The sequence below is a fragment of the Ambystoma mexicanum genome, chromosome 1q, assembly GCF_040938575.1.
Source record: "Ambystoma mexicanum isolate Mex_15411 chromosome 1q, UKY_AmexF1_1, whole genome shotgun sequence".
NCBI classification, from domain to species: domain Eukaryota; kingdom Metazoa; phylum Chordata; class Amphibia; order Caudata; family Ambystomatidae; genus Ambystoma; species Ambystoma mexicanum.
In genome coordinates this window covers 308,111,138-308,132,626 of record NC_090922.1, presented here as the reverse complement: position 1 = coordinate 308,132,626, position 21,489 = coordinate 308,111,138, and the positions used below count along the sequence as shown (strand labels likewise).

Genomic DNA, 21,489 nt, shown 5'->3' with positions numbered 1-21,489 from the left:
GGAATGAAGAACCAGAACCAGGGAGAAGCGATGGAGAGAGAGAAGAACCAGAGAGTGAACCGGAAGAACCCTATGTAAGCCCTGAACCGGTTCCGCAGGGACCTTGCCCGGGAACCAGTGAGAGGCCCAGAAGGGAGCACAAAAGACCGGTAAGATTCAATGACTTTGTGTTACAGTGACCCTACTTCCCTTTTGATAAAGGGAGGTGTGTAGAGATATCGCGAGAGCGCCCGCTCTCGCGAGATCTCGCGCCCGACCAAGCCCCGCCCCCGCGCGCTACGCGCGCATTACGGGGACAAGCGGAGGACGCGATCGGAGCGTCTCCCCGGCTCCTCCGAGCACGGGAATTCGGCAGGACTTGCCAGAGACTCTGCCATACCATTACAGCCCCTTATGTTGTTGGCCACGTTGGCACCTGATGTTGCAGCACCGCTTGTGTCATCTATAAGGGTAAATTTATGTTTGTTGCAATAAAGCCCTTTTGGACAACACACAGCCTCCTGCCTCCTGAAGTTTATTTTACTACACCACGCGACCCCCGCACGCCCTGCTGCGGTCTGATAGTCTCCGACTTCCCCCATAGGTCCAGCCCACTTGTAAAATGCGTGTGAGGGGAAAAAGAAACCATGCGGCTTCCAGGCCAAATGTTTATTTATGTAGGAGAGCGGTGGGCGGAGAGGAAGGGGTGTCGACTGACTTGTGCGGACCAGTGATATCGCAAGACTCTCGGGAGGCCAATCTCAAATCTCCAGAATTGGCAGCTGGCACTCAGAAGGCGGTAACGAAGCGGCGCTGACCGGCTGCGTCAGCACATCTATGCCAGCCTCCTGTCCCCGGACAAGACACTGCCGCCTGCGCACACGTGGATTTGGTATGTGTAATTTGTTCTGTTCTTTGAATCGGGCTCGGACTCGTTATTCAAAAGCACGAGTGTTCCTAATTTCGGCTACTTTTAAGTATTCGGGCCGAGTTTGGACACATTTGGCTTCGAATCGGCACGGCTCGTGGCCGAATTGTTAAATCAGGCAGACTTCAAATGTCGACAGAAAGAAAAGAGAATTAACTGTCAGTTCGCCGCCACGTGTGGAGCAGGTACAATGTTTCTCTAATGGCCATAGTGGGCTGCGTTGCACGTACACAAACACGTTGAATGTTTCTTTTCGGTCCAACTTGTCAGTCGTGAAAAACGCTAAAAATAGTTTGGTTGGTCAGTGGCTTGACTCAAAATAGCACGGGGAAGGTGGAGTCTTGGGGGGGGGCTCCATTCATTCTCACATGCCCCCTGGACTTGTGCCCTGGTTAGAGGAACACTGTGGGCCCAGAGTTGGCGGCTAAATTTATCTTTGCTTAGCACTCGCACACGTCGCTTGCCTCCTTAGTTTCGCTGCGAGACCCTGGCAAGGGGAACGCGCCTGTCCTGTGCGCCGTGACCACCAAGAATGGCCAGCAGCCCCGACCACAAAACTACTCGGGTAAGACGACCTGCACTGGACTGCACTGCACGTGTGCCCATTTGATCTCCCAGGTAGCATTTAGTTACTTATTGTACCCTTTATCCCCTCGGGTCCTAGGCAGTGCCCTGCATAGCTGGGCCACTGGAGCCTTCATGGGCACCCACCCATTCGGGAGACTACAGCATTGCAAGAGTGGGGGGCGAGCTACGAAAAAAGTCCTGCCACTTTCCCCTAAATGCAGTGCGCGCAATTCCACATGGTCTCATTTGCAGTTCGATTAAATGATTTGCCCAGGATCACACGCTTTGGTTAAATGCAGACACCAGGATGTGGACAATTTAAGCAACTGAGCCAGGTTTAGTTGACATAGATATTAAGGTTTTGCTTAGCATTCCCTGTGCTTAAATAATACTTTCTTCATAGCAATGCCTTGGAAGCAAACTGCATTACATAATAAACTAGACTTCCATAGTAAACTAACAATACACTGTATACAGTGTCATGGAAATATATTGAGCAACACGAGTATGGCTTTAGTTTTTTCCTCCCCATCCTGCATGCAAAGTGACAATAGCATCATACACAGGGCTTCTAGTGGGCCGGGGCCTGCCAGGGCCGGGCCCCGGCAGTCTCCAAAAAGTGGGACTGAGCCGGGGCCCTGCCGGGGCCCCCGTCCCACCACACGCAACATTGGCGGGATGCATTACCCCATCGCAGCGGCAGCCGCGACGGGATATGCGCCTGCCATGAAGTCAGGCGATCTGACAGAAGTGGCAGCCAACCACAGCGATGCTGTGCCTGGCTGCCACTTCTGTAAGTCATAGTAACTGCCTCTGGTGACCTCTCGCGCGAGGGGTCACCAGAGGCAGTTACTGTCCCTTTGTTTCCCCAGGTCGCCGAGGCGTCTTTAACCCTCGGCGAACCTGGGGATTCCTTGACATTTTTCGAGGTTTATGAAAGATGGCTTGAAAAGTACACAATTCAAGCCATCTTTTATAAAGCTTTGCCGACGGACAATTCATTCACACACACCTTGCACACATGCATACATTCGTACACAATGAGCTAATTTGCACTGCTAGTTTCAGAAACGGCTTTCCTCACGTCTATGCCTAACGAAGCAAGTGTACACATCAGCCCCTTCCCCTCAGATGTGAAAGAACATTTAATGTTTGCACACATCCGTGGGGAGGGGGCTGATGTGTCCATTGATTTTTGTTAGGCAGAGGGCATACCTGCCTACATTTGAACATCAAAAACCCTGAGATTTAAGCCCCGCCCATAGCCACACAAGACTCCTCCAAACTGTACAAGGCTCCACCCAAATGTCAAAAAGGTAAACTCAGTGGTTGTAGCTGCCATAGAAACATGTTTGCCGCATTAGAAACCCTATTTCTATTATAATCTATGCACCACTCCGCTGCCTCCCCAAAAGAAAGTTATTTGCCTATGTTGCACTAAATTAATTCTTTCATTTCCTTAAACTATATTGATTGTGTGATCGGCTTTGTGCATAAAACTTGACTAAATGAAACTGTACCCGCAAAAAACGAATTTACCATTTTTGGAGTGCCTTTTTGCTTTTGGAAACCTTACACTACACACATGCAAAAGCAGAACGCACGACAAACACTCACGCTGCAAGCAGGTGCAGCACATCAACAGCGCTGACTTCTTTGAAACAGCTAGCCATGTGTGGGAGCCTCCAAAGGTGGAGGCCAGGCACTTGCTCTGCAAGGCATATCTACCTATTGATAAGTTCCAGCCGTAGTTTGTTACATTTTTGGAACCACTATGACTGCTGAGGCAAACGAACTGGTGTAATGTGAATAGAAGCTGCAAAAGGCCTTATTGGGTTCCTGGATCTTAATTTTGTCTCCCTGAAGTGAATTCCATTTGTATATTTGGTACGTAAAATGACCAATACATTTTTGTTTTTTAAATGGGTATGCGCTGTTTGTCACTGCACTTGCAGTGTTTCACTTCTAATTTCAACGCGCTTGTCCTCTTTTTGGTGCGTTGAGTCCTTTTACTCGATGTCGTTCAAGCTGGATAGATTAGGTAACTGCATGAGGTCACGTCTCAGTCTCTTTGCTGTGTCTGTCGCTGGCATCCGTTTTCCATGTGAATGGACAGATAATCACAGGGCATTGTGTCTGGCAGCTGCTTTTAATCACACGAGCCACAGCTAACAATGAACACGAAATGCCTGCAGATGTGTATTGTTATTTAAACACTGGGTCTGTGGCGGAAAACCTGGGGACTCCACGCTCTTCCCTGGAGACCCGAAGAAGAGCGTGAAAACCCTGAGTCTCTGGGATAAACCCGTAGGTTAGGCAGGTATGGCAGAAAGGTGAGGGAAGCCTTTCTTGAAACTAGCAGCTTTCAAGTATTGCTGCATTTGTGCAAATACATTTTTCTGCACAAACACAGTAAAACGTGAATCGCCTGTTTCGGGAAAGGCTTCTTTCCCCTCTCTAACTAACAGAAAAGTATGGCGTGCAACGCCATTGAGCTAATCGGGCTTCAGCCACGCCCCTCAGCACACATGGGGGGGAGGCTGAAGCGCGATTGGCTCCATGGCGTTGCACACCTGCCTGGCAGCGGGACACCTCTCCCGTTCAGAAAGGGTACGGTTTCCTGCTGCCAGGACAATGAGTGTGCTGAGCAGCAATAGCTAATCCCCCACACTAACGTGAGATGGGGGTTTAGATTCTATTAAAGACAAGGAGGCGATTATTATGCATTACAATCTTTACTCTGAAACCACAGCAGCAAAGAAAATACTTTTACAAACAAAAAAGTTTCCACAACAGAACTAGATAGAGTTCCATGTCAATGTATGGGGAACTCCCCAAACCATCATGGAGGACAGGTCATGCCCTGCAGGGGACCAATGAGCAGGGACCCTCTTCTGTATATGTCCATTACTCTAACCCCAACCCCTCTTTCTGCAGCTGTCTTGCACCAGAAGTCCAATGAAACGGTTGAACTGCGTAGCGCAGAGAAAGAATCCATCGAAACTGGAGATCTCCACCTTCTCGCAGCCTGAATCTATGCCGAAGTTCTTCTGGATAGGACTTCTCATCCAAAATCACGCACTCCACAACTTGTAACTGCGAGCCACACTCCTGATGAGAACCTCAACTCGTGGCTGTAAGAACAACAAACAAGAAGGGTGGGTGGTTGGGAAAAACAACAAACCAAAGAATGTTCTCTCTTGAACCACCTGTGTACATGCGTGTCACAATTGTCATATCATATCATATCCAGGGTGGGTGGGTGGGATAATAATCGCCTCCTTGTCTTTAATAGAATCTAAACCCCCATCTCACGTTAGTGTGGGGGATTAGCTATTCTATGACAAGACAGGAGGCTCATATTATGCAAGTTCAAAGCCCTTGCATCTTATTAGTACACCATGATCCATACAATAGAGCCAATATAATAAAATATAATAAAATAATAGGAAAGGAAAAAAACATTTTTATGCTTTCATTAAATCAATCAGCTGACTGCAAGAGAATTGACCAAGACTAGTTTGCCCGAAAACTGTCTTATAAGGCATCGTCAAATGCAAGAAAACAGGAAATTGTGCCAATTCCAGTGTTCCTTACAGGCCGCCAAAACCAACTGGTTAAAGAGGGGAAAAAACCCTTAAACAAAGTTTTCCTACTAATAGGATAGGACAAAAACTCCTCTGTAAAAAACACCTCTGTTGTCCAATCAAACATTTAAAACATTTAAATTAATATCATCTTTGGGATCCTAGAAAGCAAACCAAAGAAAATAAGCACAGAGCTCTCCTGGAGATAAAGAAAAAGTACCCCAAAGGGGGAAAGTCTTTTAGGTTCCATCCCATGCATTAAAGGAAGATATTGCATTAGGATCAGGGCATGTCACATAACTACACTGGGGAACCAAGAGGGAAAGACAAATCTTCAAAAAGGTAAAATGGGAGTAAAAATCATTTTATAAATTTGTAACAGGACGACCCATCCTGAGCAGAGCTGAAAAGCCATAGACTTAACCCACAATTGTCTTCAGACATATGTGTATACTAAGGAGGGATGTCCTCTGGAGGCCAAAGCAGAATGGAAGAGAGGGGCCCCACCTGAGAAGCTAAACCTGTCAAACCGCCAACCGGAGACCGTCAGACCTTCCGAACACTTGAAGAAGAACTCTGCTACCATGACAAGAAGCAGATATTTACAAACCTGATCCTTAAGAGGCCAAACCTGGCAAGGAGAAAAATGTATCTTACATCCAATCGCTACCATCATAGTGACATCCAATTCCAAGTCTTAGCAAAACTCTAAACTGCAAAGAAGCGATCACTAAATAGTTAAACTGAAGCTGCACACCAGAAGAGGTCTAACCTCTATTTCAGTCAATTTGGAGAGCCTTGAAGCTCACAGCACCCTGAGCTGGCACCTTATTGTAAAAACAAACTCTTGTGAAAACCCAAAGGTCCACCTGCCATGCAGGTGACTAGAAGAATCAAGTCATTAACTGAATATAAATATCCCAGCCCTCTGGGAATCGTACTGGCAGACACCTTCTGACAGTTAATGTAGAGACGCTGGAACACATTGTGGTAGAGGGTCATAATAACTTGGAAGGGAGATTAGTATCACTCCCAGACCCCTCTATCTCACCAAGGGATATTGAGCCTTCACAAATGAGGAGAACCCTCCCCCACTTAACCAAGGGAAAAAAACCTTGCAACCCAGAAGAAGGCTATCCTGAGGACCACATTACAACCCCGCTTTTAACACCCTTAAGAGAAATAAATACACTCTAACCAACCCCCTGACCGTGGACAGGCTCCGCTTAACCTGCTGAAATACCAGGAATTAGCGCAAAGGAAAGTAACTGACGGGAGGGAAATGCTTAGTGCGAGTCTGCACTGGCCCTGAGTCTGAACTCCTGTAAAAGAAAAACCAGAAAAACCATCGGGCGATACTCCACGTGGTGTATATCATGATACAATATCCCCCAAGGATGACGAGCATGGGAATGAGGGGGAAAGATCTCAGGGAAAAATGATCAATGCCTCGTAAATACAGGTTGTGAAAGAAATCTGGGACCACTGTCCCCTCCAACCCGAGATCTGAGTCTCTGTATTCGTGTGAGGCTGACTGGCCACTAAGGGAATCAGGGAAAAAAGAAAAAATGAAGCACATTGTCCATAGCAAACAGTACTTATACAGTACTGCGAATCCTCAGGTATATGAGTGGTGCATATCACTATTACGAACGGTGTGTGACGTGAAGTGGTCACTTATCAATCTCAGCAGGATAAAATACTTATTTAGACCTCTCCAAAATTAGGAACCTGTATCAGTAGGGTCAGCACGGATGAGAAAAAACGAGCACCCTAATCGGTGCACTGTAGAAAATGTATATGTCTATATATATATACACAACAAAAGAGATTAAGCAACGCTCTTGAGGGTACAACAGCCTGCCTGAACTCCTCGAGCAGAGGAGAAAGTGCAACACACTGTTAGACGGTTAGTTGAACCACAGGCCAAGATTTGGGAGGAAAACCCATGGGGCAAGCGCCCTAAAGTTATTGTTTGGCAACTCGTATATCTGATATCATCAAGTGTTTCCCAAACACTTTCTCCAAGTAGAACACGGTTGCTCAATTTGCCATGCAACAAAACTGAACAGTTACCCTCGAGCTGACCCTGTCTCCACCAACAGTTCAATAGTAAAAAGAATGTCCAATGGGACAAATAGTAAGGGAAACCCCGTCCCCACTATAGAGAGCCTCCAGCCCTGCAGACCTCAACAGAGGCATAACGCATCATCTGTTTCTTCCTCATGATGGGAGAAAATATAGCAGCTTAATCAGCACAGGTGTTGGGTGGAGCAATTGATATCGGGGAAAGCAAGACCTAAGGAAGGACTGAGTTGTCCTGAAACTAACTACGGTAAAGGGCGACAGAAGTTTAACTAAAAGACGAAGGTTAACACCAGTGTCTATAGAGGAAGGTACAACCCCCCACATGGGTCTGTTTTACCACAACCTCCACACACTCTTTTCTTTAAAGTACTTAATAAATTATATAAAATAGACATATAAAATATCCAAAGAAGAGGGGTTACGCCCTCACAGGGGTCCAAACCCCCGGCCCTTCTATAAGCTGCTACTTACCGAGCTATCCGGGCCACTGACAATTCTGAACACGCCAATGTGTTCCATTCATCACTTAAACATAATGTTTAGCAAAAGAGAGCACTGGGCAAGTGCACCTTAACTGCTCACCCTAGCAGGGTGTGGCAACCAGCAGTACACGAGGGGGTCCCTCGCCTCAGAATCCAGGCAAAGCCTGAAACCAAGCAGGCTACGGTGTGCTTACCGAAATAATGACATCTGCCATATGCAGCATCTAAACAGACTGCTAACCTTAAGGGAGGAATACCCTGAGCAATTGTGCCTTCAACTGTTTGCCCGAGCAGGGCGTGATAACCAGCAGTACACGAGGGGTAACCTTGCATTAGAACTGAGGTAGAAACCTGAAACCAAACAGGTTATGGCACACAAACTGTTAAGGTAATCACCAACGCCATATGCAGCACACCGACAAAGTTGCTAACTTTAAGTGAGGAATACACTGATGAAGTGTACCTCAACTGCTCACCCTAGCAGGGTGTGGAACCATCAGTATACGAGGGATCACCTCGCAGAAACACAAGCCAATCCTGCCACCGAGCAGGTGACGGTACCATTCCAGAGCACCCCAGAGTACCTGAAACTGGTCACCCCCGCAGGGTGTGGAAACCGGCAGTATACGAGGGGTTAACCTCCCCATAGAATTCAGGCAGAACTTGAAGCTAAACAGGTTATAGCACTTACCAAGAAGGCAAAGCACCCTTCAGTAGGCGAACTGGTGTTAATATATACTGAAAATATCAATTTTAAATTATATATATATATATATATGAATAAATATAAACATTAATGTGAATACATATATATAAATACACATTCGCATCCACATGTGTATACCGCCAGAGGCGGGCAGCGAACCGAGGCCCCTCGGCCTGGTAAACCTGCAAACCTCTCCTTGAGCTATGCCTCTTGTGGGCTGAAACATCCCTCACCACCATAGATCCATATAAATTAAATGTAGAAATACAAGCGTTTCACTCTAAAAAGAGGACACAGCTGCCCTTTTCAGGAATGCTCATGGAAGTTACTCCCATCAAAGGAGGGCCTAGCAAACTGCCCCCCCCCCCAGGCCGGATCCCCAGGACAGGCTTAGCCTGTATGCAACTAATGACAATGCGCATGTAAACATAAAAACACACACACGCGACGTGCGGGATTAAAAGCATGCCGAGGAGGGTCCTGACATTGGATTAGAACTCAGGTCCCCAGCATTCCAAGACCAAGCACTTATCAGTTGAGCCACTGGTGGCTGTTACAGTCATGGAAAAAATGCGCACAGGTTCCTACTGCCGCTTACAGAATGAACTTGTAGAAAAACAAAAACAAACTTCCTCTCAAGTGAAAAGAATTTCAAGCGTTCCCAAACCACCTGTGGGAAACGTGCGCTGGCTCTGGGGCTGGGCAGCTGCTAAAAATAACACTGCCTGGAGGGAAAGAATTTCACACCTAGCCCCCGCCTGATTAGAACGCCTCTCAGGGCTGAAGAAATATAAACAAACACTGCAGAAGCAGAAGGCTCCCAGCGGAGCATTACAAAGCATGAATGTGACCTGCAGGTCAGCGTTCGCACACGAACACGGCACTCAGCCAGTTACCAACGGAACATGAAAAATACATGACCATTTCCACAGTACAGTGTAATGAAACCCCAAACTCATCAATATAACATTAATAACATAAATAAATAGCACTCTAAACTCCATAATTCCACACTAAGTAAAGAACTAGGAGGAGTTGATTTAGCTGTGGATTGCAGCAGCAAAGAAAGAGGGGTTGGGGTTAGAGTAATGGACATATATAGAAGAGGGTCCCTGCTCATTGGTCCCCTGCAGGGCATGACCTGTCCTCCATGATGGTTTGGGGAGTTCCCCATACATTGACATGGAACTCTATCTAGTTCTGTTGTGGAAACTTTTTTGTTTGTAAAAGTATTTTCTTTGCTGCTGTGGTTTCAGAGTAAAGATTGTAATGCATAATATGAGCCTCCTGTCTTGTCATAGAATTGCTCTGCACACATTGTTCTGCCAGCGGGACACCTTTCCTGTTGGGCACCCTCATTGAGGTGCCGAACGGCAGAGGTGTCCCACAAATGTCCCGGTCTGCTTCTTAAAAGAGCTACGGGGGGGCATATTGCCCCCATGCTGCTTGGTACGCCACTGCATCCACTCTTGGACACTAGAGTGTATCCTAGCCAAGCACCCCCATTACTTCCAGGCATAATATGCAGCAATCCAAATCTGCACCGTCCCAAGCAGTCCATGCCCACCACAGCCACACTGCCTCTATTTTTAATGTACCCCAGTAATGGCCCCTGAAAAGCGTGGTCTCCCAGAAGTACCCCAGCTATAATAATCCCAAATCTATCCTTTCATGGTCCCGATGGGAGGCTTAATCCCAAATCGGAAGTCTGTTCACAGTCCCTTGGTATTCACACAATGCAATAATACATACTCCTTTGTTGCCTAGAGCCTTAGAAGTTTTGGGGCCCGGGCAAAAATGCCTCCACGGAGAGTGCTTCGCACACACCACAGTGATCTCTCATCATATATCTCTCTATAGACCCTCGGGAGGTTTAGGCAACCACCACACTTTCCATTTAATCTATCGCTGGTAATAATAAAGGTCATTTTGGGCCAGGCTGGTGTCCGTTGTCGGGCGTGGACCACTTTCTTGGAGTCTGGATCATTTCTTCAGTCATAAGGGCTGGCTGTGACACCAGCTTATGTCCGGGAGTGCATAATGGACCTGGTGTGAACATGCATGGGGGAAGCACGATGGGGCTGGGTTCTAACTATATCATGTGATTCTCAGCACCTTCTTTTTTTCTGGAAGAGCACACTATTTATGGAAGACTAGAATTGAAGTCCTTGAAAGTATAGCTTCCGTTGTTGTTGTTGAACTGCAGACCAAATATGTTGAATTAACTCTAGATATATTAAATTGCAGAAGGACCCCATTTGCTCAGTAAGTCTGTTTTGGGCGGTTTCTTAGTACTCCCAGTATGGTCTGATAAGATACTTTAGCTGCCGGGGGAGCTGCCGGGAGATACAGTGATCAGGATCACACAATGTGGCTAAATGATGGAAACTGGTTTTGAACTCTTCTATGCAACTTGCACATCTGACAGTGTAGACACTAGAAAATCCATTCGTCCTGAAGTGAATTGGGCGATTTTCAGGTTGAAATAACTATTGTACCAATCCTAGAAAATGTTACTGAATTTTAATTTTCACGAGCGAGTTACTATTCAACAAAATAAATAAGTTGTTTCTGTAGTGGAACAATGTGTGGCACATACATCGATTTGCAAGCAGCATATACATCGATATGTGACTTTTGATAGAAAAAAAATAAATTGTAGTTGAAACAAAAACATATCATAACCGAAGCTGAACAATTTGTGTCGACCAAAAAGTGAAATGTGCATGAAACACATTTGTTCATAACTTGCTGTATTCCCTCTGATTTAGCAGCCCTCAAGGCGACTGGACATATCTGCGTTTTGAGAATGCTGACTTGCTATTTATCACACAAATGTAAATAAAGCCACAGTTGTCGCCCACACTAGACTGCTGGATGGTAGTGATGTCGCTCAAAGAACTGATAATATAAAATTGAGTTTGAAATACTGAGATATTTTCTATTAAATGCTAGTAGCATCAGTGCTTATCTCTTGGCTGTGTATTTGCTGACGTATGCCTATTGCAGGCAGACAGCGATCAAGAGGCAATTGTTAACATCAATGAGCAGGTTGCCTGTAATCAGATTTCTTTCCTGTCGGCCCGATCACATTAAGGAATTTTATTTTGGGAATATTGATAAATGTGCACTTTGGTTACTTTTCACAGACAAGGAAACTGCAGAAATTTCAGGGGGTAAATGCTCATCTCATCCAATCGTTTGCACAACCTGTTCTCGTTTTTTGTCTCCATTAAAATTCAAGTCTCCTAGTTCCAAAGGCAATAAATGACGTGACTGTTGTCCCTGAATTCCAAGGAATTACTTATTTGCTATAAACCAGTAACTGGAAACCCTTTTTGTGGGGATTCCAAGAGCGGTCTCTGACTGGTTACTTGGAATTGAACACTAATGACCATGCCTTGGGACTGGAGAGGTTCTTGTGGCTTGTTTTGGAGACATCATCCGAGGTGAAGGTAGGTGTACTGTGCAGTCTTCAAATATCAACACATATCCTCAAAAGTTTTTGCATGTTTTCATAATAATAGAACACATTCCATAAAATCTTCATCTAATGCCTTATTCCATTATAAGTTTAGTTTGCAATTGAAAATACCTCCCCCGTAGGCACCCTTAATTGGATCAATCGAATCGATGTTCACCTACATATGATCATCAAGGTTTATTTTGGAGTGCTCATTAGTTGACCCGTTTGTGAATGGGAGGAGAGCAGGGAGCACAACCTGGATCTGACCTGATAGCTAACTAGTGTGAGATCCAGCCACTGAGGAGAAGGCTCTTGATGAAAAAGAACATCATCTAATTAGGGTTTGCAAGGATGACTTGCCCAACCCGAGAGTAGGATATATGTAGAGCTCCAGAAAAGAATTTGATGTAATTGTATTTTACTCAGTGTTATGGGAAGTTAGGAATAACATTATTTGTAGGTGTAAAACATAGTTTTCACTCACACTGGCATATATGTAGGCATTTAAAAATATATTTTAGTAAAAGTATGAATTTTTTTGTAATCCACACATCCTTTGTAGCTAGCAAGTCCCACACATGAAAATAAGCATGTTTATCATCCGAATTGTAGGCCCTCCTGCCTGCCTGCCTTCCGCTCCTCACTTGCTCTCCTCCCTGTTTCGGATGGGTCCAGCATCCTGTGGCCTGGAGGCCGGGATCCCTTCTCCACTGGAGTGCCTAAGGTAAGCCCTCTGGGCTTTTTTGGGGGCATTTCATCTGCGCAGCGAGCACGTCAAGGATTTTCGTTTTTTTACCCTTTTGCAAATTAAATGAATTAACACTGATCTGCATCTACCAGCATTACATCTTTGGTGCCATCTTTGGTGCTGCACAGCCGCTGATGCGTTTATTTGATGGTCTGTGCACATGCTCAGCCTTATTGCAAGCCTCTTCAAACATGGCCGCATTTGCTTTTGGTGTGCTGAGCTGGATTCCCATTTCCTCGTCTGCTTGCCTTGGATTGGTCCCTTCAAGGTTCATCTGGACCAATCAGGTGAGCCGGCAGGTGAATGCTGGCCCGCCTCCAAGTCACGAGATTTAAGGCCCCTGTCTGCCCCCTGTCCGGTACCATAACGCTCCCAGGCTCTTGTATTTAGCTGTCCCCCCTGTTGTATGCATTTGCTGCCTGTATGCCTGACTCTTGTATTTAGCTGCCCCCACCCCCTGTTGTATGTATGCCTGACTCTTGTATTTAGCTGTCCCCCCTCTCAAGGCACCCCTCTCCTGCTAACCCCCCTCTGCATCAACAATCCCTTATTGCCCAATATCGGAGTTTGATTGACACATTATGGTGATGCCATCACCGCCCTTTTACAGATGCTTTGAATTGACTTTTTGACTCACTTGATTCATGTTGATCTACGCTTCTTGAATCTCGTCGTTCTCACGCTGGACTTCCTTTAAGCATCATTTAATCATGGTGGCCCTCAATCATGCTGTGCCCATTTATGACTTGAATCCTGGCTTCCACTTGCTGGTCTCTTGCAACATAAGGTGTTCTGTATTGACCACTACCTCTTGGCTGTGCTCACTCCATTTGTTTATGTGCTCTATAACACTGTATTTCAACAGCGTTGCTTTTTCTTCTCTTTCATCACACTGACTGTTTCTCAGCCTTCTCCCCCTCTTCCTGTCTTTCTCCTCTCTCCTCTACCCCCACCCCTCACTATATTCTATGTGCTTACTCTATCAGAAATGTTGTCAGGCCTAGTATGGTAGTCGCTGTCTGTTCCTCTCCTTCCGCCCTGCCCACCACCCCCCCCCTTCGCTCACCTATTGTCAATTCCCTGCACCACCAGAAATGTCATCAGGCCTAGTACGATATGCGCTTGTTATGTTCCTCTCTTTCCTCTCTCGCCCCCCCTTACCTATTGTCAATCCCCTGCACCACCAGACATGTCTGTCTCATCTCCTTCCTCCCCTCCTTTAATCATTGTCAATGCTCTTGCACTATCTGAAATGTCGTCCGACATAGTACGATAGTCGCTTGTTATGTTCCTCTCCTTCCTCTCTCTGCCCCCCACCCCCTTCCCTCACCTATTGTCAATCCCCTGCACTACCAGAAATGTCGTCAGGCCTAGTATGATAGTTGCTTGTCTGTCTCATCTCCTTCCTTCTCCTCCCTCCCCACCTTTAATCATTGTCAATGCTCTTGCACTGAAATGTTGTCAGGCCTAGTAGGATAGTTAATTTCCCATTCTTAATGTCTCAAGGCCTTGTAAGAATGTTATTGTATTTTCCCTTGCTGCCTCCCCTGCCTTGAAGCATATGTGTATAGGAGCTATACAAATAAACTATCAATCAATCAGTTATATCATCTAAACTGTCATCACATCAGGCAGCACCATAGCAGAGGTAATCTTTATGGAGGAAGCCGCTCATGCCATCTGTCTGAGCACATCATCTGAACAGTGCAGGTGGCGTAAAGGGTAAGCCAGATCTGTATCTGATACTCCCTGTTTTTATTTGTTGTGCGGCAGCGTGCAGACACATGATTAGATGACAAGGTGTACATCCAACACCTTTATTGAAATTCTTAAAACCTTGGTTACTAGCTTATATAAACGTTTCTCTCTCTCTCTCTTCCTGCCCTATTGTTTTTTTCGAGAAGACCTCTAAAGTTTTCCATGTCTCTTTGACCCTCTGTTTTTCTTATCACCCCTCTTTAGCTCTAGGCACTCTTCAGAGTTATGAGGAGATTCTGCAGCCATTAGCACCACCACATAGCAAACGGGTTCTTTGATTCAGAGGCTGCCTGTATGAGCCCCTCAACACAGCAGTTCAATGCTTCCTTCTACCGATCCAGACAGTGGCATGACCGACTTCCTTCCAGCAACCTGCTCTTTTATTCCTCATCTTGCTCCCTGATTGCCCGGGAGTTTATCTCACCTTTCTGTCAAATTATTTTGGTTCTGGGCTTTCCTGATCAGCCCCTTTTCCCATCCTGTTCTGCAGCTGTAGCCACATGACTGGGGAATGTCAGGTGACAAAAACACAGTCTGCCATTTTGAATTTGGTCATGTATTCATTCTGTTTGTTTGGTGAAGCCACCTTGTGGTGATTTAACTTAGTGGGTCGCATCTGTTTTGCGGTAAATAACTATTTTCTGTCATTGGGAGAGGTGGAGTTTGCCATATAGCCACCCCGCCTCCATTATTCCAACTACCACTTTTGGAAAAATCAGTTTGTTATCTATATAAGAATAATTCTTGCCGTATTTTGTCATATGTGTGTCTTGTTCTTGCTTTTGGCTTTCTCTGGAATTTCTGATAGCTATTTCTGATATAATAGCACACCATATAATATACTACTTCAGTTTAGGGCCGCTTTTCAAGCTATTCAACATGGCTATATATTTCCTCCTGGCTGAACCCCCTCTGTCACTTCACCGGATATTCGCCAGTTTGTTTTGCGGTGTGATAAGTGTGTTTCCTGCTTGTTGGGTTTTCAAAGTCTCTTTCCTCATTTTGCCATCCTGGGGTTCTTGTCTGTTTTCATTACCCTCTCCTGACCCTGGTTCTTCTAGGTCACTTGGTGCTGCAAAGTTCTTCTGTTTGTTGGTTAGCTCTTTCCGCCATGTGCCCTGCTCATTCTCAACTAGCTTTTAAAATATGGGAAAATTAGTTCCAACTAAGCTGGTTTAGGCAACTTACCGGAACTCTCCAGATGATTGTCTTTTGGTTGATTTCAAAGGTGACATCAGCCATCGGGTAGACATTTTTTGCCATGTTCTAAAATTATGCTAAAGGATTACCCTTTTACTTATTTGTTTGATTGTACCAAGAGGGCAATAACTGTAGTCTGCTTGTTTCCAAAACCTAGCAATGTCTGGTTTCCTTCCGCTCTCAGGCTCCCTGGAATCTTATAGACCAGCAATATTTCACGGGCACATCTCCTATTCCCAGTGCCCCACCAATATCTGAGTCTGTACTAAGTTGAGGTGATTTCCTACAAAACAGCAAGATTGCTTCTGTGAATGCCTGGTTTTAAGGAGGCTTTGAACCCTGCTGTAAAACTCTGCAGCCGGAATTTCCGTTGGTTTAGATGTTTGCTTTTGTGGCAACTATGGGCAATATAGTGCCGCACAAAACAAACACAACTTTGTAGTGAAGTGATGCAAGGGTTGGATGTTTTACCTTCCTGATACTCAGATTTCAAGGGTCACTAGCTGGCACCAGACAGTGCCCCGAAAGTCTTATAAGTTGTTATTTTCTTTATTTGGGAGAAGGGACCTGTGTTTTTTTTTGTTTTGTTTCCGGTTAAGGATGTTGGAAACTGGCCATTGCGGTTTGCATCGTTCCTACCAGCTGGCAAGATTAAGCGATTTTAATGTCTTCTTTGATTGTCGGCTCCTGGTGTTGCCAAACCCACTGCTGTATGGTTTTATGACGAAGAGCTTCTAGGAATTACTCTATGCTGGCCTTTTCAACTATTTGTTTCATCATGGCATAAGGATGTTGTAACCACTTGTCTTAACCCCATACAAAATAGTAGGGGTGTGGTTGATTCTCGCCTGGGCACAATTTCAGAGTTCGACATTTCTAGTGGTAGCTCCCCCCATCATTCCCCAATTGCTCAAGGATGGACTCTAAAAATTAGCTATAGAACATGTTTCCATTTGAGTAAGCCACCCTAGATGCCAGTGTCATTTCTCCCACCAATTGATGGAGATATGCATTTGCTCCATCATTCCTCAAGTCAAATAGCATTATGGTCCACACTGAAAACTCGTAAACATATTCTCGATCCTTCCATACGGAGTATATTTGAATGAATAAGGCTGGAATATTAGAGCCGACCCAGTTAGAGGCAACACTGCCCTCTAGCTGTATAGTATAATAGCTACTGTAGCTTCCTAACGTGTCACTGCCACTCTGTTTTTGCATACTTTATTCCTCAAGGACCTGTAGAAGGATTTGTTGGAAAGCTTCTCAATCTGCAGATGTATACTCTGCCCAATAATGAAATTGTTGCGTACGGAGTTGTATCATCTAATATTACCCTTCAGACACTGAGCTTGAGGGAGTTACATGGTTGATTAAAGATATTATATATAGATGGAACTATGACAAAAGCTCAGAGGGATGAGGGACTCAAAAATGTACCCAATATACTATGGCTTAACATGTACCTTCAGGCTCCACTTTGTTTCTGGCCAAGAGCCTTCTTGCAAGTCCTTGCATCCCACGCATGACGCAATGTGTGGTAGAGTGAACACAAATGTTTTGAAGGCAAGATATTTGCTTCAGCAACTTAATTCTTGGTAACTGGTTTGTCTCAAAATCATTCTAAGTTAGCTTTCTGCTTCACTCCAATCAAGGTGTAGATGCTACACAAAGTCCTCAGATCCTCCCTCGGGTTCTAGGACATTTTTAGGATTCTCAGCACCTGGTCTATGTACTTTTCTTTGCATCTTTCCGAGGTTCTAGGTACTTTTCAGGGTCATCAGTACTCCTTTCAGTATTTTGCCATGTTTTAGGGATCCCAGCATTGCTCTCCGCGTCTAAGCACCTGCAGGGTTCTCAGTGATCCTCTCGGCCTCCATGCACTTTCAAGTTTTCTTATGAGGTTCTGCCGGCGTCAGCATCTCCACATGGAAGCAAGATACTGGGGGTAAAAATGCTGTCTGTGTCACCCTCCCTGAACAGCAGCTCGCTGCTTCCTCCTTCTGCTCCAAATGATAATTGGCTTCCTTTCAGCAAACTTGCTTTTCTTATACGTCTCTTCATGCTCCCAGACTGGAAGGGTGATTTCCTCGCATTTCTTACCAATTCTATTGGCACTGGGGTTTCCAGCTCAGCCAGCTCGTATTTCCCCTCCTGCTCTGCTCTTTGGCTCTTGTCACATGACCAGGAAAGGTTAGCTAATATAGGCTTGGTTAGTCATTTTGGATTTTGTCAGTGTAGTGTCTTACTAAGGTGCCTTCTTATCGTTATGTGAGGCGGACAATAGTGAGGACAAGAAATTATGAAATGAGAAAAGGAAGTTGGAAGATGAGGCAGACGAAGAAAAGAAGATTGGTCATACCAACCATGCTACATCATGTTTCGTTATTGCACCCGAAAATCTTATATGTGCGTATTGTATCTTAGCTATAACAGCCATTTACTCATTCTGTGTGTTTGATGAAGCTATCAAGTGGAACAGTTAATTTTTGGGGCACAAGCATCTCCAGAACATCCGCATTAAAGTAACCTATTGTTTTCTCTCTCTAAGAAAAGGGTGATTCGTCAGAAATGCAAGTATTGGCCTGACTTCGGGGATTAAACAAAAATTGGCAAAGCCAACAGTTTGGGCTTTTGTGTGTAGGCATAGGATAGGCATTTGCAAGGCACTACCATCATCTTACTACCTGGCAACTGCTGGAACATGGAGTGATTACCTGGGCATAGGCGAGCAGTACCTATACAAAAGCCACAACTGTTGACATTGTTAATGCTTGTTTTAACCAGGTGTTCAGTGAAAGCAACAGATATAATGATAATAATGTGTTATTTATATAGCACCTTAATCCAAAGTGCTTTACAGAGCACATATTCACATACAATATCACCCAACTGAAATTGGTACTCATTTATCGACCTCGGAAGGATGAAAGGCTGAGTTGGCCTCGCCGGGATTCGAACCTGCGATCTGCAGATGACGATCAGATCACAGCAGTGAGCGCTCAACCCGCTGAGCTATCTTATCTGCGAATATAAATTAAGTGGCGGAAGGTAGACTTGGTTAGGACATTGTTTACACTAGTAGCATTTTCATTTCAGGTTTCAGAGCTTCAACATGGTCTCATGCCAACGCATGTCAGAGATGACTAGCTCATCAATACCTGGTTTCAATATTTCAAATCTGGTATTTCTGGCTTATGATTTCCACTTATAACTATGACTACTTTTCCAAACTGCACTGGTCTGTTAGAAGTGAAAAGAAGTATGAAGGTGACATGTAGTCTTCTGGCCACTTTGAGGGGTCAGTAATGCAAGGTGGACAACTGATTGCAGTTTTCTCAAGGTAAGGGATTTTATTAAAGTAAATGTTTTCAAATAATGCCTTGCTTGCCCCAATATACTGAGGAATTATCAACCTATTCTAAAGGCTAAGGGAACACTTTCTAGCATGGGTAAACGACAAATATTTACAGACAATTATAAAGCAAAACACAAGATAATTAACAATATTAAACAATATCTGGATGACCTTCACCTGTCCTGGGTAAAATCCTTTCCACAGGGTTTTAAACTCAACAACAAAATATTCAAAGGAAAAGAAAAGTCTGGAACCAGTTCCCATCAGTTCCAAGTTAAAGCAAAAGTTCATCAAACAAACATCCACTGGTAACTGGTTTTGGTTGAAAAGATCACCTTCCAACTCCATCAAACAAAATAGTACCAAGGGTAATCCTGGTTATCTTCTTTTCAAGATTATTTGTCACAGTTCAAGGAAATATTTACTTTTAGCACTTCTCCAGCTGCAACTTTACAATTGGTTAGGACTTCTGCAGTACATTGGGTATATCTGTCAGGATGCTTCTCCTTTGGTTGCTGCTTCCTTTTTAACAACCACACCTCTACTGTTGTTTCTGTGAGAACAGTCACCTTTGTCCCACAGTATTCCACTACTTCAAACCACTCCAATGTAACATCCGATAACAACTTTGTATACCACCATAGTTCAAGTACTTCTACGACTGCTTTGTACGTCTGAATTATCAGGCAAAGTCTGACAAGACACTTCGACCTCTTCAGGTAGGCAAGGCACTCTTCCCTTCAATGACTGTCTACAATGGGCACGCCTCTTTGCCTCTTCCGTCTGTCACAAGAATATAATTACAACTGTTCAGTACTTTAGAATTATTAGGCATGTATTGACAAGAAACTTCGACCTCTTCAGGTATGCAAGGCACTCTTCCCTTTTAATGAACTCCTAAAAAGGGACAGCCTCTTTGCCTCTTCTGTCTGTCACAAGAATAACCGGCCTCTGCTCAAAAGACTTACTTCCTTTTTGCTTCAGCAGTCTTTGCCATTACAGGTTAAGTTCTAAATATTCTTTACAAGCACCCAGCTTTACTCACACCTTTTATGTCCAACTAATTACCCAGAAGCCGTAGTGCCACTCTTTCAGCTTCAGGTAACAATGCCACATTTATATCTGAGGCCACTAGGCGGATTGGTTTAAACAAGACTAGTTTCACTAGAAAAAGTGTTAGCCTCTTGGACTGGGTAATGCTGGTACTCCTCTTCAGTATTGTAACATCTTGTAATAATAAAGAATGCCAATTCTGGATACAATACAAGGTTCAGTCTTCAAAGTGAAAACATAATTGGGCACACATGACCACTCTTTAAGGTAGATTTCTAAATATAAAGTGATGAATATAGTTGTATTCCTGTGTAGTATTAAGGAGTTAACTTCTGACTTACTTCGGGAAACACAACTGGTCACATGCGACCCTCCTCTGATGCAGATTTCCCTTATTCCTACTCGTAACTCTTGTATGACGTTAATGTTCGATTTTCGGAATGGATTCAATAAGCATTCCTTCTCCACAATTAAGGACTCATGACCACTTCGGTAATCTGAAAAGAGTTGAACAATGGATGTAACAGCTTTTTACTTCTCATGCCAATAACACAGCTTGAGTAATACGCGTGAGTGCTAGAATTCCATTGCTAACAAACAGTTTAAAGATGCTGAACAACTTCTACTCCCTTTATAAGTTATGCAAGTTACTTCAGTGCTCGTTACAGTTGCCGGCAAGGCTTGTGGAGTGAATCTGAAATCTGTGCTTCACTCACTGGCTCCGCACACTGCTACTACTTCTGGCTCACTTCAGTCCCACACCCTTCTCCAGCACAAGTGTCTCCAATCCGGCCACCTTAATTTGGAGTTCCTCTTACTCCTGAGACCCTCTGCTTGCCTTCTGCTTCTGGCATTGGGCTCTTGCACAGTCACTGCTCTGCAAGCACAGCAATTCGGCCCACATGGGCAAAACATAACTACCAGCCCGCCTTCCTCTGCACAGCCTCTGCAATACAGGTTTTGGGAACACATGACCATCTCACAACTTGCAGTTGAAATCTGCTGTCTCCACGTTCCAGTGTCACTTCTGTGCTCCCACTTCTTTGTGACTTGCCAGCCTGGTGCTTCTCCTCTACTACTACTAATACTGCCAGCCTTCCGACTCCTGCTGCAGCCCTTTCTTGCTCTCTTGCCTTCCTGGTGGGGCCTTTTATGCCTCACAGGATTAGCAATGGGCTTCAGGTGTGAGCCATTAGCTTCAATTGCCTTACTCCTGCAATGGCTACTAGGCTTAATTAATACATATTTTCTGAAAAATGGAATCTGCAACAATAGATAAACAATTAATTAAGTTATTTACTCATATATAAAAAAAAATCCACTTTTTATTATATATCATACAATTTAATTAATAATACAAACAGTAACACAATAGACAGTACAATTACTCATCCATGAATTCAATTCATACAACACACCCAATCAAACCAAGTACACAATCCTTTGTACATAAACAATTTTAACATGAAAGAGAAGGTTCAGTTACACAACAATGAAGCCAAAACAACACGGTTAGTGAGAATGTATAATTTGATATGTAGCTAGGAGTAAACTGAATATATCAATTTT

The 21,489-nt window shown here is 44.5% G+C and overlaps 1 protein-coding gene across 1 annotated transcript in view; it reads left to right on the top strand.

Annotated features, from left to right (window-relative positions):
* The first annotated feature begins 766 nt into the window (after window positions 1–766).
* The window catches only part of ZBTB45 (zinc finger and BTB domain containing 45), a 295,414-nt gene continuing 274,691 nt past the window's right edge, over window positions 767–21,489 (top strand). Inside the window, exon 1 of the mRNA XM_069638990.1 lies at window positions 767–871. The gene's annotated coding sequence lies outside the window, so the exon portion shown is untranslated. The remainder of the gene's footprint in view (window positions 872–21,489) is intronic.